The sequence below is a fragment of the Poeciliopsis prolifica genome, unplaced genomic scaffold (genome assembly GCF_027474105.1).
Source record: "Poeciliopsis prolifica strain line A6 unplaced genomic scaffold, Auburn_PproV2 SCAFFOLD039, whole genome shotgun sequence".
NCBI classification, from domain to species: Eukaryota; Metazoa; Chordata; class Actinopteri; order Cyprinodontiformes; family Poeciliidae; genus Poeciliopsis; species Poeciliopsis prolifica.
In genome coordinates this window covers 1,667,837-1,689,636 of record NW_026562414.1, presented here as the reverse complement: position 1 = coordinate 1,689,636, position 21,800 = coordinate 1,667,837, and the positions used below count along the sequence as shown (strand labels likewise).

General features: G+C 39.5%; 1 protein-coding gene across 2 annotated transcripts in view; it reads left to right on the top strand.

The window, feature by feature from the left end:
- Nucleotides 1-21,800, top strand: part of fut8b (fucosyltransferase 8b (alpha (1,6) fucosyltransferase)) — a 105,699-nt gene that overhangs the window by 33,224 nt on the left and 50,675 nt on the right. The window contains exon 1 of one of the 2 annotated variants that reach the window (XM_055054279.1): nt 387-404. The exons of the other annotated variant lie outside the window; for it this stretch is intronic. The gene's annotated coding sequence lies outside the window, so the exon portion shown is untranslated. Of the gene's footprint in view, nt 1-386; nt 405-21,800 lie in introns of those variants that run through there. 2 annotated transcript variants of the gene reach the window in all.

The following is a 21,800-nucleotide window of genomic DNA, read 5'->3' as shown; positions in this document are numbered from 1 at the left end:
GCAGCCCCATGTCTTGAAAAGAGGAAGGATGGGTCTAATTTTGGGTAATGGGTGACTCAGGCGGCTTCATCGTGTGACCCACAGTGGGCTGCAGATGGTCGGTGAGCCACGGGTGCAGGGAAGCCATTGTTACACACACATTCAGTCACACGATGCATCAAGCCTGTGACACATGCAGCCAATTCTGGCATTTGTCAAGGCACATCCAGGGAGGATGGTGGAAGTAATGAGCCCTGCTCAGCTATAGGTGAGCAAAACGTAGGCGGAAAGGGTTAATCAGTAACCAAGATAATTGAATCATTTGTCATCAGATTAGATTAAAGCACTGAACCTTTCCTGGGGCGGTCGCAGGGAGATAGCTGCTGCTCTGGGACTATAACATTGATGGGAAGTTATCCTGTGCGGTAAGTGATTGCTTACTTTTTTTGCTTGAACTTATAGACACAAGGTAGACTGCTTGAAAGCTGAAGGTTTTAAAGGTGGTTTTGGCCCTGCATGCTGGCTGCTGGATGCGGAGAGGTGGAAGCGTGGAGGGGATTTAAAGGGGTGGCAACCAGCAGCATGCTGGTTCCCAGTGGGGAGTGTGACTGAGGGCGGACAAGAGCCGGGTGCTGCAGTGGTTAGTTTACATTCCACGGAGTCGGTTAAGCTTCACCAAGTACTACTCTGCTTTGACATGCTTACAGATACACACACCTACACACACAAGTGCATGCACACTCTGATGTATTTGCAATTTGTCTGAAAATATAACTTTACTACTGCTCTCTGCTCCCCTCTGAACAAAACCCCTGTACTTCCCAGAACCCTTCATCATACTTTTTCAACTGCGTGGACCGATAACAAACCATCACATCTGTACCACTTTGCCTCATCCCCACTCTCTTTCTTTCCCAAGTTACCTTGGCAACAGCATCACCTCACTTCATTGTGACGGAGTGTGGAGGAGGAAGAGAAGGTGCTGCGAGGTTGCAGCGTGCATGAGTCGGTCCCAGGGGAGCGCAGGCCCATTTACAAGACAACCCAACAGCATGGTCCTGCCATGAACCTCCCTATGGCCCCTCAGCCCTCGGAGACTGATTACCAGAAGTCAGAGAAGTAGTCTCAGAGTGGCCCTGCTGGGGCCTCTCTGTGTGACCCTTCAGAGATCAGCTGTGTGACCTGAGTGCAGATGGGGCTTGTACGGATAGTTAGGTGGTAACAGGTCTGCTGTGGATCATCTGTGAGCCACTGAAAGATCAAGGGGGGTCCTAGCATCCCTTCTGTAGAAATTAAAAACTCAAGTAATGTGTGTGTAGCTCTTATTTTGTGTGTGTGTGTGTGTGTGTGTGTGTGTGTGTGTGCGTGCGTGCGTGCGTGCGTGCGTGTGTGTGTGTCATATGGTGGCTTTGGGATTTATGCTTTTGGGGAAGCATTTTAATTGATGTTTCAAATGTTTGCTTTGCCATGATTGCTATACTGGTGAAAAGTGATGGAGCTATTTCCTTTGATACTTAATGATTGCCTTTGTGTCAGGGGAGAAAAGGGATTTCTTTAGGTTTATGATCAACAGTTTTTGTTAATCAGAGTACCTCTGTGTTGTCACTATGGCTGCTATTGATTCATGCGTTAAAGTTAATAATAGATTTAATTATTTAAAATAAACATGGCTTGAATATTAAGCTAGAAATGAAACCGTGGTATGAATTTTCACAGGCAGTTGATTTTTAATTGAACCTATTAAGCAAATGTCAATTTTTGGATGTTTTTGTACTTTCATTTGGGTCTCTACTGCTTCTAGAAACAGTTCAAGCCCTTCATGTATATGTAGAAAGAGATATGTATATTTAGCGCTGGACTGTTCCTAGATTTTCAGAATTTACTGAATTTGATTAAATTACGCAAGAGAAACACAAGAGAGGATGAAAAAGTATTTGTTTCCAGACTTCTCTTTTCCTTCCATCAATCCATTAATCAATTAAGGAATTGGCAGATCCCATGTTATTATAAAACTTGGAATATTGTTTGAAAATATAAAATCTGAAGATGAAATCATTAGCTCCCATTAGAGTTTCTTAGACAACATGCACTGAAATTCTTTGTATCGTATTGAAATTAATTTCGAAGAGGGAACTCCCCCGTTACTATCCACACATAGAGAAGCATTCATGGGCATCTGGAGCTTGGTACAATGTGACCTCATCTACTTCTAACATGAAGGGTTTCTTTAAATACAGCATAACTTAAACTTTCTGCACAGTATTCACAAGGAATGTCTTTAACCTGAATAAAGCTATCTGTCAGTGTACCAAAATGAAAATATTTCTTTCAAAGTGATAATGTCTTAGTTGTATTAGTTTGCTGAAAATCTGAATATTAGGTCCTACAGGGGTTGTCATGGCATCTGGTAACACACTGCTGCTTTATGACGCATGCAACCCTGGGCTCCTGCAGAGTGAAGATATAATGAATGCTTTAGATGGAGCAATTTTTTTTTTGTGAGAAACAATTCTGAGGATTGAAAGCAGCAAAGCAGCAGTAGCAGTGATCATAATGATTTGCACTGGTGCAGTCAGCAACCTTAATAAAGCCAACCCTCATAAGCTGAATACATTCGCAAAGCTTCTGTTATTTTTGTCTACAAAATGACATCTAAAAGCTTATTATTGTAATACAGTGCAGCAGTGTTTCTATTATGCTGAGCAAAAACACAACTCTGCACAAACCCACCACCATTTTCAGTCCGAGAAATGATCATAACAGTCCTCTCTTACACAGCCAACAAAAAGGCATTGTATTCCTGACAAAAGCAGCACGTACCGCAGGACTGTTGCACAGGATTGCATTAAGGTTTACAATCCTTGGTTACGTATTTTGCCCACTGTTGGGAGACAGCTACAAGCTTAGGCGCTGCTTTCGACTGAACTGCTGAAGCAGTTTAAACAAACAAAACTTACCAGACGTTATGAATGCTTTCAAACGCAGTAAGTTTTTCGCCGCGTCTCATAATACTTCTGTAAATTTGCACGATCAGGTTAAATGACGCCCGACTCATTAGTCTGTAAAAGGGCGGGAGACTTTTTGCGCCTGAGCAAAGATGTGATATTGAGCCGACTCAATGAAATGTCAACAGAAGTCCTGCCAAAATACACCCCACTGCAGTCTGGACTCTCAGCCGAAATCTGGTGAGGGCGAGCGTCAAACAAGTGGTTGGAGGAGGATTTATCTGTATACAAATCATTAATACCCCTCCCCCCAACTCCTCCTCACTGTAACTGCCTGCCAACTTCAGGGGAGAGCCTGCATTTGCTGCAGGTTTGTGCGCTTCAAAGAAAACTCAGCGCGTGTCTGTGCTTAGTTATATCTATATTTATGGAAGAATTCCTGGGTTGTGCGAGTCCTGCCCCGTTTCTGCCTCGCCGTCCCCATTACCGGCAAAAATGACATTAAGGAAGCGCATAAACATTTTTAGCATCTGACAGAAAAACAGGCCGCACACAAACCACAGCATCAGATAACTCAAAGCAGTGGCATGTGACAGGTCGTGCAGATAATGTTCGTTCCTTTCTACCCCTGCAGTCCCACAGAGCTTAGTTGAAAGGACCTGTAACCCAGCGTGAACAACTTTTTTTCTTTTTTTTTTCCGTAGGAGACAGCCTGTAATGAGAAAGCCCCATTATGTGTCCAGCAGGAGCTTGTGCCTTTGCGCTGCAGCATCTCCCACAGTTACCCATGAGGTCTTTCTCTTTGTTAGTTAAGGGGAAGAGCAGCCGCAGACGTCCCTCGCTCTCTGCTTGTTAGCCAGCAGTAATGACAAGGCTGTGGGGAGCCAGGCAACCTGGCCAAGATGCTGGCAGCACGTTCCCCTCTGCTGGCCCTCAGCTTACCGACAGGAAGGGGAACAGAAGCAGACAGCATGGAGGACACACTGGGAGGATCAGATCCAACAGGCTGGGGAGGAAAGGAAAGATTGTAGAGCAGAATATATATATATATATATATATATATATATATATATATATATATATATATATATATATATATATATATAATTATTTTTTACCTTTGCACAGACTGAGACCACACTGGGCCATTATCAACAGGCAAACAGACGGGGTCAAGGAAGAACCTCTCTTGTTCAAACCTGGCATAATAGCTGGCTTGCTCAGCAGCACCGGGATCAATGCATAATTTGTACAGAAATTGCCTCTTGGGGTTTGTGTTTCTCAGGGATCCTGAATTTAAAAGGACGTGATTTGAATATCTGAGTCAAGGAACAGTTTGCATCAGGGGAATGTTGCAATAGAAATCTCTGCAGGGAAGAATTTCCCTAACCAGTCGTAAGGGTCTCACATTTATCTCATGATACAATGCGATACTGTAAACACAAACTCTGCCTCTGGCATGTTATGACTTGACGTGCGTGTTCATTATAGCTGAACCAGCTTATCTTGCATGCCACGTGCTTTTCTGAATTTATCAGCGATGGAGTCGCTCAGAAAAATTTCTCGGTGATTGTAATAGGCCCTTTTCAGCTGATAAAAAATACAAGAAAATTTTTTTTCCAAAATGTGACCATGCCATAATAAGTGCTCCCAGGTCATGCTAACACCTCTCTACAGTATGTTGTGAAATTCCATGTGAAAAAAATATTGGAAGTTGGTTCTTGTAATATGATACTTCTAATAGAACCACAGAAATATTTGTAAGAGAAGTTTCTCTTTAACTTTTTCATGCATAAATTATGATCCTTTTTGTCAAGATTTATTTTCAAATGCTGTTTCTGATTTTCTTAAGAAAAAAAGAAAATGTGAAAAAAAAATATATATATATATATATATTTTTAGGATTTTTTTTTTCTGGGCGATCAGTTGTAATTTTTTTCCAAATACAAAGTAACTAATGGAAAACACATTAGTAATATTGTTCTTCAGGGGTTATTTGATGTCACAACATTTCTTTATCTGCAAGAGTCCTTACTGTAGAAAGAGGGACTGAGTTGGTCGGTATGCTTTTTCAACTGTCTGGCATATTGGATTCAACAAGTATTTCTTTGCACTTGCAGTGAATAGCCAGTAGTTGATAATACATTGTATGATAAACTAGTGAACACCTCAGTTCTCTGTGCATTAATAACATAAAAATCCTCAAGAAACAGAAAATGGCTTTTAGATAGCTGTCCACTATAGTGACCACTGGCATGAAAGGTTTAAAAAGGATTTAAGTCATTTTCAAAGAAAGAAATAATTGAGGATTTGACTTTTTAAACCATCTCTAACATCAGATGCTCACATTTAGAAATGTTGTGAGCATTAACACAACAGCAGTCTCTGAAAATGTAGATCATCATCAAAAATCCCAAAATTTTCCTGACAGATAAATGTTAAAAGTGCCAATAGAAGGAACAGAAGCAAACATGCTCTGTGTCTTGCTCTCTTTCGCTTTTCTAGAGCCTTAATGAACTGCAGACCTATCTCAACCGGGCATAGATAATGCAGTTTAAGGACTGATTCTGTTAACCAGTTAATTTTTGTTTTGTGTATTGCTTATATTTATGTCACAGCAAGCCAGATCAGTCATTCAATGGCCTAGATACTTGAGGGAAAAATGTAGAACTGCATTTAATTGCTTTAATTTAAAACCAAGTCAAAACAATTGGCTCAGTTTCTCTTAAAATATACCACATTGGTTATTACATATTAAATAATAATTTGCTTCTCATATCTATTATCTGCCCAGTCCATCACAGGGCAACATACACATGCACACACTCTCATATCTAGGTCAATGTCTCAATAAAACAATTTTATACGTAGGAGCAGTACAATAATAAAATTCAAAGCACAATTGTTTGAAGCTGCAGTATTTTTGCTACATACCCTATACCGTGTACCAAAATAATGCATGGGGAGCAATGAAAATAATTCCCATGTTGCTTAAAATTTGAATGCACTAAGTATATTTAGTGTATTTAACATAAATCATGCTTCATTTGAGGAAGATGGGACCAAATGCAGTCGGAAGTCGCTGCTTTGGTTTGTTGAGCTGAACAAGAAGCTGCTGATACTGCTTTAGGGGAGGATCAGCTTTTGAGGAAGGATTTTGTTTCTCGGCTCGGCTGGCATTGATAAGCTGCGGCGGGGCGGTTGTCCCGAGCCAGGGCCCAGCACTTGGTAGACAGGAGCACAGACGGTGCAGACTTATTTAGTGGTTCTGAAGATAGTGAACTCCTCAATTCCTCCTGGTGAAGCATGCTTTTGGCTCAGGCGTCCACTCATCGGCCACGGCCATCATCCATTCTTTCCCTCTTCCTCACAAATTTGTCAGGGCTTTTCAGAAAGACCAGTCTCTTATGCAGAAAACAATATTAGCTTAGCTCAGCCTTCTCCAGACCCTTGCTGACTGCAGTGCAATTGCCTGACCAATATTGATCAAATCGGGATGTAACCTTGGTCTCTCGAGATTGACCTCCACATAAAAGCCTATATTTATAGTTTTGTATAATTTGTGCAGAAAGGGTTGTGGTTATTTTGATTTCATCTTTCTTGATTGACTGTTGAATTCCTCCTGTGACGCCATCAGAAAGTCAGTACAGCAGACTCTAAAACAGAAAAGAAATGGTGACTGGCTCTCCACAAGAGCGAAATGGGATAGCTCTTGTTGTAAATAGATGTCATCAATCTGAGAAAATGTCCTTCATTTGGCATGCGTCAGTCCTGGAGGGAAAAATGCATATTCAATCTTGAACAATGAGTGTCAGTCACTCTGCTTTCATCCAACACATGACAGCTGTGCACAGCGGCTGCTTACACAGTCAGAGAATAGTTGCTGCAAGGAAGTTGGAGGGAGGGGAAACGGAATCAGTGTGTTGCCGACGAATCTGGAACATGATTGATGGACAGTTCACACTGGACATGATGCAGGTGTAAAAGTTTGAACCAGATTCTAATGAGCGTCATATGAAAACACACATCATACTTTTCTTTTGTCTGACATCAAATAAGATGTTTTTTTTTATTTTTTTTTTCTGTTTCAGCCAGTTAGGATGAACAGATTTTTCTATTCGCTGAAAGAACTTTTTAGAGAAATTTTATGTTCCTTTCTTTAAACTTAGAAGTTTGTATACATTAAGAATCTTATGCCTTTACTAGTTTGGGAATGATGATGATGTCTTGGCTTAAAAGGTTTTAAAGCATAATTGACGCACCACTTTGGGTGTATTTATCGCAACAACTCAAACTTGAAAACTAGCTGAATTTTGGATAACATATATAAAAGTGCTTCTAACAAATACAAGTCCTCAAGAATGTTCTTATTTGACACACTATATATTTTTTTCAAATAAAAGTCTGTTTAAAAGTTTCCATACATTTATCTGGATATATTTTAAGTAATACTTCAAAGTAGAAGTCATGTAGTCTCGAGATTTTGTTGCATTAAAATTTTGTTGAAATATTACTCACAAGTTGATTAAATTACCCTTATCGTTTCTGATTGTTTTCAGAGTAAAAAAGGGAGAAGCCTTTAATCCTCAGAATACAATTCAAACTATAAAGTGGCGATAAAATGGTCTGTAAAGTTAAAGTCAAAGAATAAATTCAGTGAGCAAAAACAGAAAGAATTCCGTATGATTTAATATCAGGATATAAGGATAAAAAAATAAGTTTACATGTCTTTTTATAAAGTCTATGTGAAAATGACATGGCATCTGATGCAAAACGAGTTGACCGTTAGCATCCCAAAGCATAGTGAAGGAGTCCATCTGTCCCCTGCAGGATGTCCCTCGACTGATCCTCCCAACTGTAAGGGCGCCAGCATGTTGAAGCAAGGATGCAGCTGCTCCCAGCTGGATTGCTGTGTTCCGCCAGCAGTGGAAGAAATGTTTGGTCTTTCTCTCCTGACTTTCAGCTTTTACCAAGTCACGTTGTGTAAACTTCTGCTCTGGCTTTCCTGTGTACTAATAAGGCCTCTGTGGTGCCTGCTCCAGATGGAGGGCAGGACTAGAAACATCCATCTGTTTGCACTAACGCATAAATGTATTTTTGTTCTTGTCCGTACGCAAGGAATTTTGTTTTTAACTGTGATTGCATCTGTCTCATTCGCCAATCCAGTTTTCTCGTTTGCGGTTTGCAAACTTTGATTTTTAGCGACAGATCCGTGATGGAAGGTAGAAGGATGGTGGCAGGTTTCTCTGGTGGCCAGTGCAGACAACAGGGAATTGCTTCCTTTCATCCACTAGTAAACAGTTTCATCTTCTTCAGGTGAGCCAAGGTTTTTCTTCCCCTTATTGACTCTTCTTTTTGTTCGTGTCCAGCAGCGGAATGCAGAGTTGAGCTATTTGGGGCCAAGCACGAGTGAATATGCTGGAAAAAACAGGAGCTGGTTTTGAAAAGCCGCAGAGGGAATGTCTACCACGGCCTGTAATTGTCAGTTTCATTACACTAACAGCCAATGATATAAGCAGTTCATGAAAGTCATGGCTGAACATAGTGAATCTGATTAGTGTCTCCAGTCAAGCAGAAATGCTTTAGTTTGATGACAGGATTGTTTTGCTACAACACCAGAATAAACTCTTCTTGAACCAGTCAAAGCAAATCATCCCTACATTCACAAAAAAAAAAAGAAAAAAGGATTGGCACAAGAAGGAATCGGTTACATAATATATGCATTAACTACTAACAACTTACAAACAGGTCACATCGAGTGGAAAGAATCATCCAAGTGGAAGCTGATGGGCTGAGCAGACCCACAACAATTCCAGACGTAGAGGCGGAGTGGAAGAGACGGAGGTGAAGTCATGCATACGCACGAGTACGGACCTGAAGCAGAAAACACAATCTGACGGGGACGTGGCGGTCTGTCAATACGGCTTATGATGCATTCAGACTGATGCAGGGAGGGCATAAAAAAGGCGGAACTCTTTAACAAAGACGAAAAAAAATTCAAAACAGTACTGGTAAACATTTGCTTCTGAAGTGAAGAACTGTATACTTTGGGAATGTTCTGAAATAATCAAGAATTTAACTCCTTTTTGGTTCAGTCCACCAGATGTTACTACAGTTTTTTGTAATTCACTTTTTTGAATTAAGTGAAACCACCAAGCTTTCTGGAAGCTTCAGAGGTTTGGTAAAGAACTAACAGCATAACCTTCTTCAGAGAAAATCACCAGTACCTCTGGAGAATGGTACCTCTGGAGGACCTGCAGAGATTCACAGCTCATATGTGTATCAATATATATCTTATTGGTAAATATTTTAATAACAGTAGTATTATTACAGGCTATCTATATTGGCCCAAATCTTCATTTTGATGCATCTCTGATAATTATTCCTGAATTCATAAGTAGAAAATTAACTTGTAACAATAATAACTCACTTTTTAAGTCCATCTGGACCAAAATTACACAAATATCTGAAATTACATTTGATATAATAATTAAACTAAAAAGCATCAGTCTCACAAAGACACTCCATTCTTTAGTTTCTGCTTTCATCCTCAGTCAATTTAACAGATTGATCCTCTTTTTGCTCAACCTTTTTATAGTTATTGTGTCCATGTGACCTATGGGATGAGAGCAGAAACACATCAGCTATCTACTGCCGTGGTTCATTGCGTCGCCCCCTTTGTTTCAACTGGGATATGAAGGAAATGTATTTTCTGTCTTGTACGTAAAGCTATATTTACACTTTGTAAACATCAGCTGCGGAGCTTGAGCGCAGCCCGCTGTTTTTCATATCTGCTTGCCTCTCTCCTCCATCCGCCACGCACTTAGTCGCCGTTCATTCTGAACCACCCACCATTCAGTAGCACCCAGTAGATGTCAAAAAAGTAAAGTTTTTTTTGTATTTTGTGCAGCGCACCAGTTGATTGAAGCACAAGTGGACATGTCTGGGCAAAAGAAGTCGCTTGGTCACCCTTTCTGAATACAAATGACACTTTTCAGATTATTTTTGTGCATAAAAAAAAATTCTAAATCATCTGTTTCCTTTCATTTCAAAAATATGCACTACCTGTCTATTACATGAGTGCTAATAAAATTTACGGCTATACTGTGATCAAATATGAAAGAGTTCAAGGAGTACAAGACTATGTACATCCAAGGCTACTGTGCTCATGAAGTTCATAATTTCTCATTGTTAAATTAAAGTAAGACTGTTTAAATATTTCCAAGTGACCCAGACCCAAACTGATTAAATTAGAAAATTTATTACAGGCTTACCCAACGCTGTTCCCTTGAGGTCCCACTGGGTTGGGGTTTAAATGCCAAGCTCTAACCAAATTCAGTAAGGATGAAAAAGAGGAAATGGACTTAGGAGGAAGCAAGGGAGCAAAATAAAGTGGAAGATGGAAGAACACCCGCAGAGGTGTTCATATAAGGGCAAGGGAACAAAATCTCTCATCTACACTTGTCAATTATTAATTTCACAGTCTGCTTGTTATTTATGGAGGTTGGCAGCATGTCAGAAGCACAATGCAGACAGACCAGTGGTTGAAGGTTGAGCCAATGCTCTATTTTTGTTCCATCTCACTTGGATATCTTAAGAAAAGAGAAAGAAAGAATGAAGCTGACAGAAAATGCAGAGCCCCTGCAACGTTTTGCTTGCCGGTGACGTCCCGACTTCTGTTCAACTCCGCGTCCCAAAATAGATTAAACTTCAACAATCTTGTCTTTTTTCGGTCAAACGTTCTTCTAATCCGGTAACATTTCAAAATGCATAAAACTGCTTTGTTTTTTCATTGCAGAAAGATTTTGTTTATACACATGCCAGGAAAGTTACCTTGCAATCAGCTGCCTGGGAAAGGTGCCAGCTAATTTTTGTTTTTCCTGTCAAGGTGAAAGCTTTAAGGCTGAACAGAGCACAGGAGTTCTTCACTGATTAGACTTAAGGTCAGTGTATTAGCCATCCATTAAGGGGAAAATGATGGGAGTTTATGTAGCGCAGTGATGAATCTATTTTGCATTTAGTGTTTCTTTTCACTGCCACATGCCTCGTCTCTTCCTTCCTTGCCTCTTTATTATTTTCCACCTCTGTATGTCTCTAGAGCTATTTCTCTTCTTTTGTCTGCCTCTACACGCTTGAGCTGTGTCCTTTGCCCTCTTCCCTGTTTTTAGTCTTCCTCTTCCACAGCTGCTTGCGTCTCGCCTGCCAAAGCTCTCTCCTCTTCATCTTTTCTTTTTCCAGCCCCGGTCGCTGTTGCTTTATGACTCAAGCCTCAGAGAGAGAGCTTTGAATTGTTGCAGGGTGGTGTTACGTTTGCCCTGAGCCAGGGCATAATGGGAGTTAACTGCCGGCTGTAAATTCGGCCGCAGAAGATGCGAGGGGTATGAAATGTTCAGCGGTGGGGCGTGCTGCTTATTGTGCTGGAAATGTAACTTATTGCACATGAGACTGCCGGGCTCCCCTGTTCTCGTCAATCCTCACTTTTATTGGGAGATTGCAAGAGAAGATCACAGCAATTTTTCCTCACCGTCTCCCTCTGTGGCTGGTGTTCCCTAACCGCCTGTTTCGACCCTAGACACATTTATTCTCAGTTCGTTCTCACTGCAGTGCTTTTCCTTGTTTCCCTATTTTTTTCCCCTTTCACTATTATCTTTTACTTGCTAAACTATTCACACACCTTAAAACGTTTCCACATCTTGTCACAGTGCTACCACAAACTTTGTGTTTTATTGTATTTCTTTTCTCGTGGGATTATTTGGATAGCCCTAAATTAAATCAAGCAAAACCAAAAATAATTCAGAAGTCACCTAATCTCAGTAAAGAGCTGACTTCAGAGAACACCAGTGAACAAAGAGAAGAGGAGATTTAATGTACAAAACATCTCAAAGAGCACTTTTCACTTCAAACTCTATTCATGAAAATAGTACTGCACAAAAACATGCCTACCAAAACAATATTAAATGTAGCCAGCTGAGCAAAGAGAGCATTGTCTTAAAAATCAGAGATTCAACAGAATACTTCAGGATTGAGGTGTCCAAATTTAGCAGAGGCCAACCCCTGGAGACTAGCAGCAGCAAATGTAGCTTTGGCTGATGTTCACTCATGGGAGCTGAATATAAATGTGACAGTTTTTATCTAGTAAAAAGTATAGGTTTTAATCAATTTTTTATTTTCATTGTACAAGTAGAAATATACCGATAGTGAAATCAATGTTGATGTTATGGATATAATATCACACATTTAATAATGTATGTTATATGTATTGCATTTTGCATGTAAGATGCTATGAATACTGATCCGGAGCTTTAAATGTTGCATTGTTTTAAAGGGTGAACGTGAAGTCCCTGCTTTGGTTTACATAGATGTGTACTCAGACTCTACCCTGCTTGTGAAATCGTCTGGAGGCTGTGTAACATCTCTGCGTTATTTCCTCCCAAAGACGTCACTGCGTCTGAGCCAGAAGCACCTCATTTGTAGTCTTGTCCTTTCTTCTTGGAATTGATGACATTACCATGAAACCACCTTGCATTATGCCAGCCTTGTGTCAACTTTGGCACACCTCAAACTGACAGCATCTATCTTTCTCCCATTCTGCCATTTTAAATCCATCAGGGCCAGCTAAACCTTCAGCGAGGGTCGTAAAGAGACAAAAATAAAAAAATACCGCAAAGGAGGATTGCTGCTGCAGTGCACGGTGAGGGGAAAATAACGTATGTTTGCGTCATTACAATCGTAGCTATAAACTAAGCAACTAGTAATTATGAATATTTTTGGACTCTTCAGCCTTTACTGTTATGTTGCAGTCACTGCAGACTGCAGACAAATTATAGAAATGACAATCATTGGTATTTGGTCTCGCCACTTTTGCAGCTTTATTCTGATTGTAATATGAACAATGTGAATGTTCAGAGGATCCACTGAGTTGTATAACACATTCGTGCATATTCGGGGTATAAAATCAGAGATCACCTACCGCTCTCTCTTACTACTCTCTATGCTGACTTTTTGATTTGGTATTCCTTTGTTTTTATGGGGGATTTTTTTATTTTGTATTCAGTTTATTGCATATTCATGTTTCCAGCTTGGATTTAATTTTGTTTGCAAAATATTTATTTTCCTTTTTTTTTAGTGACTAAAATATATTTGATAATATGTCTCCACATTCATCCATCTTTTCCATCCATACATTATTTCCATCTGTTTGTGCAAGCATTGTATTCCTTCCTCTCTCCTTGCTGGTTCTATATTTAAAGCTTGGTCAATATAATATTCATTTCCATGAAATATTTTGCCATGTAATTTAAAAAGCATATAAAAACAACTGAGAACTCTAGAAATTTTTAATCTGGAGTCTTACGAAAAAGACCTAGGAATCCTGTTTAAAATGATCAAATGAAGACTGGCATCCTCTCTGCATGGGGTCACTGAAAACCCGTTCACCCTCCCCTCTCTTTAGCCGGTCCCTGGCACCCCGGGCTGCGAAAGGTCAGTCATCTTTGGGACTCATTATGTGGAACAGAAACTGGAACAGACAGTAAATGCATGTGAGTCCCAGCAGCAATACTGCTTGAGGTAGAGGGGTAACTCTGACCTCGAGTTTATTCTTTTCGCTCTCACGTCACGATGGTCAAGGTTCTTTACAGCCTGCAGTTGGGCTCACACACAGGATTTCTTTACAGTACTGAGCGTGGAGTAAATGATCGATTTGGAATTTCTCTACAAACTGCCCATCACCATATAAACACCGACACCCAAGGTCCTTGGCTCTCGCTGGAGGCCTCATACATGCACCCTCTTGAATGTCTTTGACTCCTGCTCTGTAAGTTTGTCTCTCTCAAATACAAACGCACGCTCCATTGCAGAGCCAGTTCATCACCGTCCCTGACACGGAGGATTTATAACGCCGCCCTTGACCGTGGCTCGGCCCTGAGATCCACCTTCTCTTGTCAGGAGACAGATTGGGTTGGCAGGTGTGACCCTCTCCCAACTCCACGATTTTATGTGGACATAAAAAGTAATAAAGCAGAGGAGTGATAGGTGCTTTTCATTGCTAATTATGTCCCTCTGTGGCAATTAAAACCTGTTTGCATACACTGTTGGCACAAATGAGCCACATCACACCCCCACCACTTGGCCAGTGAGGTGTGTGTGGGTGCATGTATGCATGAGTACCAATCTTAGTGTCACCCTGGGGACGTGAGTCCATGTGTATCCTGCTGTCAGCGAATTTTCCACAGAGATAACCTTGAAGAAGAGGCCTGGCGCTTGGCTGGGACTCTGAGCGCCAAGCTGGAGCGGGCCAAGCGATGGCACCGGTAGAACTTCTCCGAGACCTTTAGCCACTTTGAGGAGACTTAATCCCAAAGTTGCAATGAAGTGGGGCAGCTTAAGTGCTTTAGTGAAAGCAAAAGCACACACAGTTCGTTCATGAAAATGAAAGACCGTCTCTGTGGATACCTCTTGAAAAGAGAGGGGGAAATAATTGACTTTTGCTCATCCTCATTCGATTAGAAGTTAAATGGTAACATTTAAATGATCTCCCAGGCTTACATTACTCTGGTTTATCAGCCAATATACTTCACAGGAAACTTGCCAAATTACCTTTTATTTTGATGATTGTTTTTTTCTCAAGATGACTTTTTTTTTATTTTAAATAAAGTACTCTTTAATATATATAATTAGATTGCAGTCACTCATGTATACTTTTAAGAAATATAAATAAATTAAAGATTTGTTTTTTTTTTTTTCCAAATCGCAGATAAACATCACAGTAGCACAGTTGACTGAGCGTTTTGTTTGTTCATATCATTTAACCCCCTTTTTTCCACTGGAGTGTAAAGTGATCCATCTCCTTTTGAGCCCATTTGTTGCTTTTTCTTTTTTCTGCAGATACATTTTGGGTCAGTTGTTTAAGTGGGCCACTAAATCATTTGGGTCTGTTTGAAGAATTTGCTGGCTGGCCAAGCAGTGGAGCTCTTGGGTCCATGTTATTGAACATTGCCCTACATACTTAACGTGGTGTCTTTTTGCCACTGCATAAAAAAAACTATGGATGCTCTGAACAGTCATTCATTGTTCTGTCTCTTCCAATTGAAGAATAAGAAAGTCTAAGCCAATAATGAAAAGGAATGTCTTTCTAGAACTGTCATTCTTCAGCAGATGTTTTTATTCTGCTGTCATGTTTCCCCTCCATTTTTATATGACTTGTTGGTATTCGGGGTTCTAAAAATGCAGTTTCAGTTATTATATGGCGACAAAGCGTCTGGAAAACACTGTTAGAGAATAGCTTTATTTCTTTGATCAACAACATTTATTTCTTTGCAAAACTTATAAGTTTTGCAAAGAACTTGTCAGGAGACAGATTGGGTTGGCAGGTGTGACCCTCTCCCAACTCCACGACTTATAAGTTTTGCAAACTTCCACACAAATACAGACTGTGGCTTTTTACCCTCTCCAGGCAGGTGTTGCAGATTTGCAACAACTTAGCCAGTCTTTGCAAGTAATTTGAGGCTGAGAGGGTAAAAAACTCAAATTAGTTTGCCAGGATTTTAGCTGATAAAACATTCTAGGCAATACTCAAACAAAATGTCAAATCTTGAGGTTAAGCGTTTAAAAATAAGTTAAAAATAATCAGGAGCTTTATCTAAAACCTTATCAGATTAAGGTCCTATTTAAAACATATATTGATTTATGAACTTGATTGTACATAGCAGAGGGATGTAAACTTTCTTGACAGAGAGCTTTAAGATTGAAAATGGGCAGTTGTTGCTGATTTTACTAAATTAAATAGAACTGAAAAATGTGTAGAATAACATTTTGAGGTTTGAATTATTGGGATACTTTTGTCCTCCAGATTTCCCAGCAAACCATTTACTACACCACAAATGACTCAATTCATCACATCCTAAATTGTGACATGGAAAGAAATAAAATAATGCAATATTTTAATCAGTCTGTAAATGTAAGCTACGTGTACTGTAATTTGTGCGCAATTACAAAATAGCTGCATAATAAACTCCCACTGAGGACATGATCACGATTTATAATACATTTGCTGTGGGTTTCTCCTTCCATATGTGTATATTAAAATTCATTGCATTTATTTGGCCGCCGTGCCCTTTAGTCCCCCGGCTTTCCATCAATCTATTTTCTCCAATTTCCCTCATGCTTGTCCTCATGCCCAGCTTTCTCTCCGTCTTTTAGCTTAAGTTAATGGACTACTGCACATTCGGCTTAGAAATGTTGTGAAGTAAACAGCAGCTCATGAAATATTTACTGTTCTCTGATGTGTGAGGGTGGATGCCTGAATGTCTGCGGATGCAGTCAGCTGTAGCCAGCGTTTTGCTTCTCCCACTACCACACACACACTTTCTCCCTGTGTGGCACACACTTGCATTTAAAACACCGGGGGCACCCCAAAAAGCTATGGGTGCCTCTGCATCTTGGCACAGGACCAGTACTGAAAGGCAACGCTGGCAGGGGTAACGTTTGGTTGCTGAATGAGTCACATATTTTCTTGCATTCGTATTTACTAAAAAGTTGCACTTGGATAACATTTTGGTCTCCGATGGAAGCAAAAATGTGAAAAAACAAACATTGATTAGTTAAGAATTGTATGCTTTGTTAAATTTATAATGTTTATAAACCAATCAGGTTCATATTCTACTAAAAAGCATAACGTAGGTGGAAATGTTTATTTTTATATTTGCAATATCTGTATTTTTTTAGGCTAAGAATTGTTCGCAGTCAACTCAGAGGTTCATCTTGGTAGTCGGATCAACAAGAGACAATAAACTAAACAATATAGTCTGTTCAACAGTGAATAAATAAGCAAAATTCACACATATTCAAACAGCTAATAGAAGGACATTAAAAAATGTTATGAAATAAACATGTGAGAGAATTAAAGTTTTTAATTCAGAAAATGTTTGATATATATGATTTAAGTTCAGCTTTCTCCACCACACCTTCCATTGTAGAACAACGACTGAACACCACAGTTTAGTCCAAGTGGAGCCTTACCATTGGTGTAACCAGTAGACAAACATAACATAGCATACTTTGCTAAAATATATTAGATATGTGTTAATATATTAAATCAGGAAAGCAAGGCTCACACCTGTCCTGCATTAACATGGTGACTCTTTTCCCCTCCATTTATTAATTCAGATCTCTTTTTGACTTTTGTATTTTATATAATGTAACTCAAACTGTCCTGAACTCAGTTGAAAAGTTGTCGCCATTGTGCATGTAAAACTACTTAATTAGAATAAATATTCCAAGAACAGAAGGTTGCTGTACTGAAGATTTATGTCAGGAGGGACTGTAGAGATTTTACTGCCAGTTATGAGACTGTCAGTCATCACTGTAGTTTAATGGCAACAGAGATGTCTGTCAAAAAAAACCCGCCTGCTCAGCAAAGACCATTACAGGATATATTATAGATAAAAAACTGCCGCCAGAGTTGGCATTTTTGTTGTTAATGTTTTTTCTCTGTAGTCCAAACAGAAATTCCCCTGCACTGATAAGGACCATCAAATGTCTCAGACCGGTGATGTGCTGCACTAGAAAAATCTAAATTGTCCGGAATACTTTGATGTTATCAGCAAAAACCCATCTGCTCCTCATTCGGGGCTCACATTGGGTTTTATATTCCATATAAATATTTAAGTATCGCTTATGTGTGTAAGTTTGTTTGAAAAGGCTTTTCCGCTTTTTTTAAAATCTTTCTTCCCCAAGATTGTTCCGCCTTCATTTTCAGATTTCGCACCTGTTTTTCAAGCACATCATACCTCTCCTCCACCATTTTATATGCTATGACATGTATCACATCAGCGACATAACCCCTTGGGGTTGCCAGTAGCAACGCCCATACAATTTATATATAATCCTCTGAACAAGCAGAAATGAGAAGTGAATACATACTGTGTATACACGATTCAGAGATATTTCTACATCGTTTAGACACTTCTTTATAAAATGTCCAATATGGGTGACAAACTCCATATTGTCCTCATATCTGAGTTGCTGTGTTGGTGTAAAAGAAGCCACTGTAAGCTGAGCTGCATGCATAATTCAGTCGTGAACCTCATCGCCGCTCTTATTGTCTGGAGACCAGGTGCTGCAGATAAATGACCCGTACCATGCCCTTAGTCACACACAAAAAAAAATAACCAACATACCCAAAAGCAGGTCACTCTTACTGACCCCCAGGCCTCTTCAAGTTGCTCCTGCTCAGCTGCATTTTGTGATGGTGCCAACAGTCCGTCCTAAGGGTCACTCACACCTCAGCAGCTCAGACCATAAAGGGAACATAATGTTATCGAAAACTCAAGGTGAAGAGACAGCTTTGGTAAGCTCAGGTGTAGCAGGTGCAGACAAAGGTTGTGTTTATGAACAGCACAGGTCCACTTATCATATCCATTTACAAAGTAGGAAGGCCATATGTCTAAAGGGACACATAGCTCATCCTGCCCATTACCGCTAAGAGCTTCATTCATGTCTCCACTTTACTTTGAAGCTGAGGATTTAAGGGAATAAAGGAGAAAACTTTTCTAAAATCCCTCGGTCAGCAAGTCTGTCACACTATCAAACTTACATAATTGTCCCACAGTGGGGAAACTCTTATTTATTTAAATGGCATTATTATCATTTCCATTAATAATGTATACCCTTCTGTTCGTTTGACTGAAGGGCAGATATGAGAGGGTTCTGAAATTGCTCAAATCTTCAGTGGAATATTACTCTGGCAGATTTTCATCAGTGGAACAAATTCTAGCGGAGTATCATAGCGGAGCAACATTTTCTCTTTAATCGGGTTACTTTCTGCGGACAGAGGACTCAATAGACAACGCTTCATTCTTTTAATTATAAAAACCAAGCTATCTGAAACTTTATAATGTGTTTCTCCTCTCCTGTGCCACTACATCAAAGCCAAAGCTGAGCTGAAAGGCATGATGAAAAGGAACTATAGAACCCTTTCTGCTCATTTTCTGAAGCCACTGACTGGATTTGATAATAGTCCTAATGTGCAGTTGGTACGAATAGCTTTCATTTAGACGCTGAATCAACATGCAAACCTGCAGGTTTCACACATTCTGAGCAGAGAAGGTTTATTTACCAGAATCTTATTGAACGTGGTCATGGTCATATTTTGCTGCTGTCTTTGTAAACTCAAGCAAAGTGATTACATAATTCAATCTACTTAGACGGTTTTTGACTTGAATTGGCAATATAGACTGGCAAGATATGCTGTGTCAGGAATGTCTGTTACAATTTTCATTTTACTGTTCGGCAGGAATTAGAGCTGCACTATATTTTAGAAACGAACATTATTCGATAACACTGATGAATGCTGCGATAACTATATGATTTCCGACAGTAAACAAATAATTAAAAAGTGTTTATGTCTTTCTCCTTTGGGTTCACAGCAAACAGAGGACTCAGATAATGAGCAGTTTATCCAGCTACTGGGGGAAAAATCATTACTTCTGTCTCAGCTAAAAGGATTTCATAAGAAATTGCTTGAGGTCTGCTGTTTTGTAGTAGTAGTTCCTTCATGACCTGGCCACCTTGCCAGCTCTAAACACTAGGATGTTTTATTCGGCCTTAAACAACAAGGCTTATCAAATAAATTATCGTTCTAGTGGTAATATATTAATGTGTGCCACATGGTGTCATTAAATGCTCAGTTTAAAGATTTTGAAAGATAAAATACCAATCAATCAAGTTTATTGGTAGCTGGAGAAAGTTACGGCGCATCCACATATTGATTTGTTCTAAGCATCTGTTTAATGCTTGGATGGGTTTAGAATCGCCTGGTGACATTGTCATATAGAGTCATTTACATAGTTATAGTAGCTAATGTTTTCTGATAATAGATTTAGACTTTCTAACTAGCCCAACAATGGTCATGCGTATGCACAAGTTCTTGTAATGCTATGATTACTGTTTAGCCTTAATGCCTCTCCAAGCAAATGCTCACTGAAAAAACTAAAGTTAAACAGTAATTTGCAAATTGTTGCAGTCATACAGAAACTCTATCTCCAAGAATTTAAACTTTTTAAGGAATGAAAAAAATGTTACTTGTGAATGTAAATTCACAGACTTTGGTGAAAGTCACAAGCAATGTTTGATCACTTTCACAGGGTATTTGTCAATGGAACAGCTGAGATATGACTAAAAATAAAAAAATGCAAGCTTTCTGCCTCAAGGAGACAAATTGCTTGTTTCCCATAACTTAAGTCGCCACAAAATATTACGTTGTTTTTTTTGTTTGTTTGTTTTGTTTTTTACTCTGTTAACCTAATTTCTTCTTAGTCATTTTTTTTTTTTTTCACAACTGTTTACAACATCACACAATGTAAATATGCACACAAGCAGAGCTGCAATTAAGGAACATTCAAGAACACCAGCTTTCCCACTGCATCACAACAAGCAGGTTGTCATGTCACAAGATGTTAAGTAACTTTTTGAAAATTTTTTATTCAAGCCCTCATTTACTTATTTTTAAGCCACAATGCCATAGCAACAGAAAATGTGTCATCTCTTAGAAACTAGAGCTGAAGTAAAAGCAAAAATGCTTTAATTTCTGAAGCAAAAGCTCAAGATGAAAGACAGTTGTATAGGAAAAGAGCAAAACTTTACAAAGTAGTGCTATTTTTTTTTTTTGGTGCTGCCCAAGTCTCTTTGCTTATGACTTTTATGACATTTAAGGTTGACAGCATTCAATGTCATCGTCATGTAGAGGCTCGTGGGATACAGCGGACCCCTTGCAGTCCCAGATCTTTCAGTTGAAAAGTTCTTGGAACACTGACCTTGTCATTAACGGCTCCATTTCCATGAACAATCAAAAAGAATCGAGAAGTTTGAACCTGCCAAGACTATAAAACCATGGAAAGAAAAAGAAGCTGATATTAGAGGCCACTGAAGAAGTTATTTGTTACCTAGCAACAAAAAGCTCTCCAGTGAAGTGGTTGAATAATTAGATCCTGTTTTTGCCTCTGGTGCAAAAACAGTTGTGTATGAAAAAAAGATCCTTTTTTGTCTCCTAATGCAGTGACTATACTTTCAACTTGCCTTGAAAGTAAATACCTTTGTGCACAATACATTCTGTGACATCAATACCCCTCCATTGAACCATGTAGTGTCTGTTTTCACTTACTAGTATGAGCTACACACGTAGGTTAAAATTAATCTCTAAATCTTGTCAAATCCGATTTACGCATTAAGTTTCACATGTATCTGTTGTATTCTGATGTACTCAAACCCCATTTATGGTTCCTCAAACACAGAGACGAGGGTTCATTCAGCCTGGCTTTTAGTGAAGTCCCAATCATGCATTATCTAGCAGAGTGCTATCCTCATGCACCTCTTATTTTCCATAATAAAACACAGCTCAGCACTTTGTTGTGCTTCATGCATAAAAAGGAGCTTCTCGCATGCCAGCCCAGGTTTGACAGAACCGTAACTGTTGCTAACGACTTCACAGATTTCAGTATTCCTACGTTGTTCAGTCAGAAATGAAGAGGATTTATCTGCACCTTTGTGTTTTACTGGGAAGTTTCTGTCCCTGTTGCCTGAACACGCCCTAAAATATTACAGCATGCCACCGTTTATGTCCTACACATCAACTTTACCACTGCTGTAAACATGAGCCACTGCTAACTCGTTTCCTCGCTGCCACAAGAACCCAGCAGGAACATTTTTACTCAGTTTCTACAGAGGCTGCAGCATGCCAATCAAGCTCATCCCAACCAGTGCCACTCATGGAACATCTAGGATGTTTGGCATCATTCCAGCTTGCTGTTATGCTAGCACACATGTAGATGACTCGCACACGCATGCACATATCTGCCAATCTTCATCCTGTCATAGGTC